The sequence below is a fragment of the Tachypleus tridentatus genome, chromosome 13 (genome assembly GCF_004210375.1).
Source record: "Tachypleus tridentatus isolate NWPU-2018 chromosome 13, ASM421037v1, whole genome shotgun sequence".
Taxonomy (NCBI): domain Eukaryota; kingdom Metazoa; phylum Arthropoda; class Merostomata; order Xiphosura; family Limulidae; genus Tachypleus; species Tachypleus tridentatus.
Genome location: NC_134837.1, coordinates 177917041 through 177924587, shown reverse-complemented (window position 1 = coordinate 177924587; position 7547 = coordinate 177917041).

The following is a 7547-nucleotide window of genomic DNA, read 5'->3' as shown; positions in this document are numbered from 1 at the left end:
TATTTTTACCATCTATGATAAGAGAATATATTGTTCTTTTACCATGAAGCACCAGCAATTTATTAGAGGGCGGTGATAATCTAAAATTTCATGGATTAATGAGGGCCACAAACACAGGTTTAATGAGCCCTGTTGTAAAATCGAGGCTCAAACTAAAGGGAGCGGAGGGGGGTGATGTATGGCGCGTCTGAATCCGAGCGGCCCGAACCTGTCGTTAACTGTACACTAAACGCACACTACGATCAGCGAATTCGGCAGCTAAGGAGAGTAAGGCGTTCGACAATAAAACCGGCTAGACATGCATAAGAACAAATGACGTAGGAAACCCGTACAATATACACATAAGATTGATGCAGCTACAAGCTACAAATGGCCTGCCAGATCTAGATCACAGGAGTTTGCGCTTGGGAGTAATATCTTCGAATTTCATGCTCTGTTCAATCTGTTGTGATGAACATTTTACTTAATTTTACACTACGTACAAGACGTAGGTAGATTCTGTGATAGTGCTTGCAAGCCTTGCATGTATACTTAGACCTACTGACTGATACTTACGAACTATCGCTTAGATCGAAAAGCTTAGAAGCACGCCCATATTAAAGATGTAAATTTCGGCTACTGAAAAAAGCTTACATCTAGGCCTAATTATGTAATTCGATTGGTAAGAACACGAGAATCACAAGAACAAACACTCAATTTATCGGCCTGTGATGCAAAAAATAATTCAACAGACCAAACTGTAGGGAGGATGACTGTATGCACCATACCCCCCACCTAAAATGAAGGGGGATGTATACCCCCATCCCCAGGATCTCCGCCCCTGCGTGAACGGCTATCTCACCCGTGATGGATATAACTCTCTGGTAGGAAAGTATCCATCGAGAGACTTTGCGAGCTCATCTAAGTGCATGGCAATTGCTTGCTTCAGTTCCCCGGGTACAGAAATGTCTCCGATTTCAGACACATTTTCAATCTTACTTACACAGTCGTCCAGCAGGGAAAACTTTGCGAAGTTATCATTCTCTGTTTGTCGTTTCCATAACGGTAGCTTTTCTTGAAAAGCCTTCAGGTTTTCTTCCGCTTCGATGATGTTGACTTCACCGCCCTGCATCTGTTGATTGAGATGATTGAGAGCATTGAAGATATCGGCCATGTACGCCAAAATGAGAATGAACTCAGATTTTTCGAAGCAATCTGCATGACAATGTTGGTGCTCTCGCAAAAACAGGGCTAATTCCACACGCATGGCAAAAACACGATTCAGCACCTTTCCCCAGGATAACCACTGAAAGTTAGAATGGTACAGAAGTACCTCGAATTCAGAGCCCATTTCATTACACAGCTCTTTGAAAATGCGGTGCTTCAGGGCACTATTTTGTACAAAGTTCACACATTCCACTACAATTTTTAATACTTCTGCCAGTTTTGAAGGCAAGGTTTTTGTTGCCAATCATGCCTGTGCAGAACACAGTGCATTACAATGATGTATGGTGCATCGGCTTTCACACGCGCACCAAAACCAGAGTTTCGTCCCAGCATAACTGGAGCTCCGTTCGAACAAACTGCAGAAACCATATCCCACGAAAGATCGTTGTCTCTGAAGAAGTCGTCCACAAGTTTCTTCACGTTGGCTGCCTTAGTTGTTGTTGTAAGAGGCTTACAAAATAAAAAATCTTCTTTTATCTCGTCGTTCTTCACATAGCGCACGAATACAACAAGCTGGCTTAGATTAGAAACGTAGGTGGTCTCGTCGAGTTGAAGGCTGAATTTTGCTGGGCTTGAAATCAGATCTGCAACTACTTGAGCCAAGATGTCATCGCTCATGTCATCTGTTCTGCTGAAAGAGGAATTTGGGATAACTTATTTTCAGCAGCTTTTCCCAGCATGATATTCGCCATTTTCAACGCAACTGGTTTTACGAGTGCTTTACCAATGGTGTGTGGTTTGCCCTGCTTTGCGATCAAGTACGCAACTTCATACGATGCTGTGAGCATCGGTTTGTCGATGGGTACAAATCTGAGAACAGGCAAAGCTCTCTTTACCTAGAATTCAGCAAGCGTTGTGTTCTTGTATTTCCAATCTCCATGCAACTTTAGAGAGTGTTCTCTTAGTTTTGCCGGTGCTATACTAGAATTGCTCAACTTGGCATTGCAAATCATGCATTGAGGACGCTGACTCCCATCATGTTCCGTTATACACGTGAATCCATATTGTACGTATTTGTCCGACAACTTTCTGTTTTGGATCGACATAGTTAGTATGAAGGGATTGAAAGATTATGAATAAAATTACAAATGACGCACGATTACTACAGTCACAAGTCGACTGCTAAGCGCACAAAGTTCCTTGCAACACAGATATTAGAGCCAAGTGATGTGACGTGATCAGCCGCAGCCAATGATGGTCAAGTAGAGCATGACCTCACGAATCATACGAGCGGGGTAAACGGAACGGACACACACACAGTATGTGTATCTTGACCCCTGCCGAACCTTTGAGACTGACTCACCGAACCCCTGGGGTTCGATTGAACCCAGGTTAAGAACCACTGATCTAGCCCAATGTTCTCTTCATACAGAAGATCGTATTTCATAGTCTGCCATCTATCGGTGCGAATTACATACTATATGAAAAATAAATAAAATTTAAGTTATTTTGTTTCCACTAAGAGACAACACAATGGAGCGGGTTTCACGTGTCTGTCTGTTTGCCCTTCCGTCACAATATTGTGAACAGGATATCTCAAGAATGGATTCATAGATTTTGACCAAATTTATACAACAGGTATTACGTGTTCTAGACCTGGACAAGAAAAACTATCCAAATAGCATTTCTCAACCTTAAGATCACAAGCACCGATACACAGTTCATAAAGAAATCCACAGAAAAATAACCCATATTGAACTATACATTCCCTGGGACTCAGCACATGAAACAAAACAAAAACTCAACATATTAAGAAACCAAATAAACAAAGCCACAAAACTACGTTCACCTGATAAGATTAACGATGAAATTAACAAAATAAAACAACACTTCATTAACATTAACAAATTTTCTCCAAAAATGGATGAAAATATTATACACACACACTTAGATCTACAACACACTAAACACTAAACAAATTATTCCAAAAAAGAACAGACTACAAAACCTTATACTGCTGCATACCATATATTCCCTATATCAACGAAAAATAACCAAAATTTGGAAAAAATTCAGAAAACACAAGATTCCAGTAAACACCAAATTTACTCAAAAAACCGGGGACAAAACTAAAGTCCATACTGTGTAAAAACTACACTGACAAACACAACACCAACTTAATTTATAAAATACAATGTGATAACTGCCAACGACTTCTATATTGGAGAAACAAGTAGAAAAATGGAAATCAGATTTTTTTTTTGGAATTTCGCACAAAGCTACTCGATGACTATCTGTGCTAGCCGTCCCTAATTTAGCAGTGTAAGACTAGAGGGAAGGCAGCTAGTCATCACCACCCAAAATTAAACCAAAATAAAGGAACATCTTTATACCTATACTAATTAATAACCTAACATCTAACTGCAACGTCCCCTACAATCCCTTACCCGTTTACACTTTTGTCCCTAAGACATGTGCCCGGCAACGGTCAGTTGGAAACTTTCTTAACCTGAAGATGACCTTGGAAGGTCGAAACGTTGTTCTCGTGAGATACATTTTTATTTCAAGTGGGTTTCTCGTCATCACGAGACATAATTGACATTTGAAAATTATATGTCAAGGATGAAGGTCAAAAGAGTCACTGACACCTAGAAAAATCTACCCTAACTCCGCGAACATGATGTCACAGGATAAATAGGTATTAAGGAAGCTCATATAGCGGGCACTACAAACAAAATTCTGGACCTAATTGACTTTTGAAGGACATAGGTCAAAGGTTCAAAGTAAAACAAAAAAAAAATCACTTTTACGTTGAGAAAATCTCCCAATCACAAGTACTACATCATTAAGTTAATGGTTGGTTTGTTTTTGGAATTTCAAAATCAAGGTTCATCAGGCTGGCTGGGATACAACTGTTATGGTGTGAACTAACTTAAGCTGGGGAAATGTAATCTTTTATCCACTTCGTAGGAGTCATTTACAGATTGTAACGGGGATAAGATTTAATAGCACGATATTATTTATTTATTTTTACATCCACAAATAATGTTCCTGGATAGTTTTCCCCTTTTCAACCCTTATCCAATTAACTTACAACAACAATTAGATGCATTCAACAATTTCTTGTTAATGAAAGCAGAATTAATTACATGAATAACTGGGCAAAAACAGAGCATGGGACCAGGTGTTACACTCAAGCACTGCGCTTGATTCTGTGGGTTTAATGAACATGAAAGAAAAACCTTGGACACCTCGCAAAAGCAAAAAATAATATTATGGGTGGAATAATGTAATTATGAGACTGCAACTGAGGTTAAGTTAAACTTAAGTTAAACTTGGAGGTGATTTGGTGCTTAAGGGTGATTTGGTCTCCTATACGTTCTCGAATTTCAAGTTTAACTTCACATATTAGAAAATCGATAACTCAGGAACGAACTACTCATCTAGCCCAACCCACAGCTTACGTCAGTACAAGAAGAAGAGATGATATCCATTGACTCTCAAAACCTTTAGAGTTGTTTTCTTATTGCAAAACTACACAATGAACTGTCTCCACTTTGTTCACCGTTGGAAATCGAACTCTGAATTTTAGATTTGCAAATCTTTAGATTTTTACCCCTTTCCCATCGGAGGACCTCATATTTATTAAAGAAACATAAATTGATGTTACATTTATCATTTTCAAAAACTATTTATTAGTCAAGTAACAGCATACTTTAACTATTTGAATAGTATGCATAATAATAATAATAGGTTTTTAGAAGAAAAAGCTGGACCGAATATTAATACTTTATGGATATTTCATATATCATAATAGTAACGTTATGTGTGAAATTTTTAATAAAAAAACCTTCACTGGTTTATATTTCCATACAGATATGTATAAATAGAAGTTAAAAATTAAGTTCATAGACTATTAAAGTTGTTTTGTATTTTTAACTTTATATGAAATTAATTTGAAAATATAAAACACATCTAATGAAAAGTTATTTTCTACATTAATTATTGATAAAACCATAGCATCAGGTTATCCCATAAGTAACGTCGTTTGTAACATTAAGATTTAGAAGGAGAAAAAAGCACCCAAATAACAGTTTTAATTACTATTTTTCCATTACTAATTTTCCATCACATTCAATAACAGTCTGTTAATGTCTCAAAAGATTTTCAACGCCACACTTATAAAAATCAGGTGGTTTTGAGACAAAAAAGATACAAAGGTTATTTTGAATATATCCACAGAAGTAAACTGTTTTTCATTCAGATTATTTTGCAAGCTCCAGAAAAGATGATAATTTCAAGGAACACGATCAAGAGAATAAGAGGATGGGGAAGTGTTTTCCCAGCCTAGCTCTTAAATTTTTCTGGAAGTGATCTTAGCGATGTGAGGACGTGCATTGTCCTGGTGAAAAACAACTCCTTTTCCATTGACCAAAGTATGTACCTTTTATTTTAGTGCAGTGTTCCGTCGACCCAGTTCCTGACATTGTTTCTCAACAGTAATTGTCTGGTTTGGTTGTAATAACTCAAAGTGTATTACACCACCTTTTTTCACCAAACACTAAGCAAAACCTTCCTATGGTGCAGGTTCGCTTTTAGCTGTGATGAAGCTGGTTCTCCTGTACTAACCTACTGTCGGTAGCGCTTAACATTTTAATATAGTACTCATTTTTCACCTCTAGTCACTAGGCGGTTCAAAAACGAAGCTTGAAGTTCACGAGAGTGAAGAGATATGCAGGTGTCTACTTGTTCTCTCAGGTTATCAGCTGACAACTCATGTAGTACCAATTTTCCTAACTTTGAAACTCTTTCAAGATGTTGGAAATGTCAATGGACAGTGGAAGGAAATTAATTGAGTTTCTGCGCTACTTCTTCAACAGTTACAGCACAATCCTACTCAAGTATTGCTGGAAGCAGGTCATTATCAAACTCAACAGGGTGCTCAGCACGAGCTTGATCTGTCAAACTGCAGTCACCAGTTCTAACACTATTAAACCATCTTTGACACTTTCTCACATTCAGAATGCCATTGCTGTACACCTCTTGAATGCTTCGCGTAGCTTCAGTAGCACTTTTCCCTTTTCTGAACTCGTGAAACATTATATGCCTTATGTGCTCATCTGACACCTCTATGATAATTGAAACTTTTAAAATAAATAAAACAAAAACTAAGAAACAAACGAATTGGCTTACACTTAACGCTATCAAGTCATCCCCTATAATTTATATGACTTTGAGAATAACTTCATGTAGCCAAGAAATATGCTTTAAACTTATCCTATCCCAGAAAACATTATTTATGGGATGGCATGAAAGAATACTTGAATAACACAAAAGTTCTCTCTTTTTTTTCAGAGATAAGATGCAGCTGATTAAATTTGAAGTTGAGAAACAATTAAAAGGAATGTGTCATTGTGTTTATCCATAAGTATCTTAAAGTCAGTATGTAGAATTAAATTTTTTTAAATTTAAATATAATATTTCCAAATTACGGAAATTTTAAAGTTATTTATTTGTATGAATGTTCTAGATATAAAGTTAGGTATATTGAATCTATAATAGGAACTTTAGGGCTAGAATTAAAGAGTATTCGATTTGGGCATCGCTAAACCTTCAAGTATAAAAATAACATGATGTAAACTAACTGTGATTTACCAAAAAAGCAAATATAACCTAAGATTATTTGTAATGAAATGAAACACAATCGTATTCAGTGTACTTATTTATAAGTAGATTAAAACTAATGAAATGAAATACAATCGCATTATGTGTAGTTTATCTATAAATAGGTTAAAACTAATGACATGAAACACAATTGTATTAAATATGGTTTATTTATAAAAAGATTAAAACTAATGACATGAAACACAGTCGTATCAAATATAGTTTATTTATAAGTAAGTTAAAACAGGAAATGAATGCAATAATTAGCACCAATGAATTGATCTTAGTAGTGTAGATGTCATTTCTAGTTTATTAAGCCTTTAAGTTGACATCATTGTATTGGATTGAGTGTTTTATTTATTTTAATGCAAGATACACAGTAGGGTAGCCGAGCTCTTCTCTCGTGGCACTGCGACATGTCTGTGAGCTTATACTACTAGACACCGATAGCACTTTGTGAAACTTTGTGTTTGTTTACAAAACAAACTGTCCATCACGGGAAATCGAACCCCAGATTTTGAACTTGTTAATCTTCGAACTTACCGCTGACTTAACGTGCTGTCGAAATTTTATACATAGAAATGCTTATGAAATAATACTATATTAGCGGAAGAGAATTTCATTGTATATTTAGATTTCTAATATGATTAGCATATGTTTTGCATAGATAGGACAGACGGTGTGTTTGCGCAAACAAAGCTCCCTTAAGTAGACTTGAACTACATTTTACGAAGAAT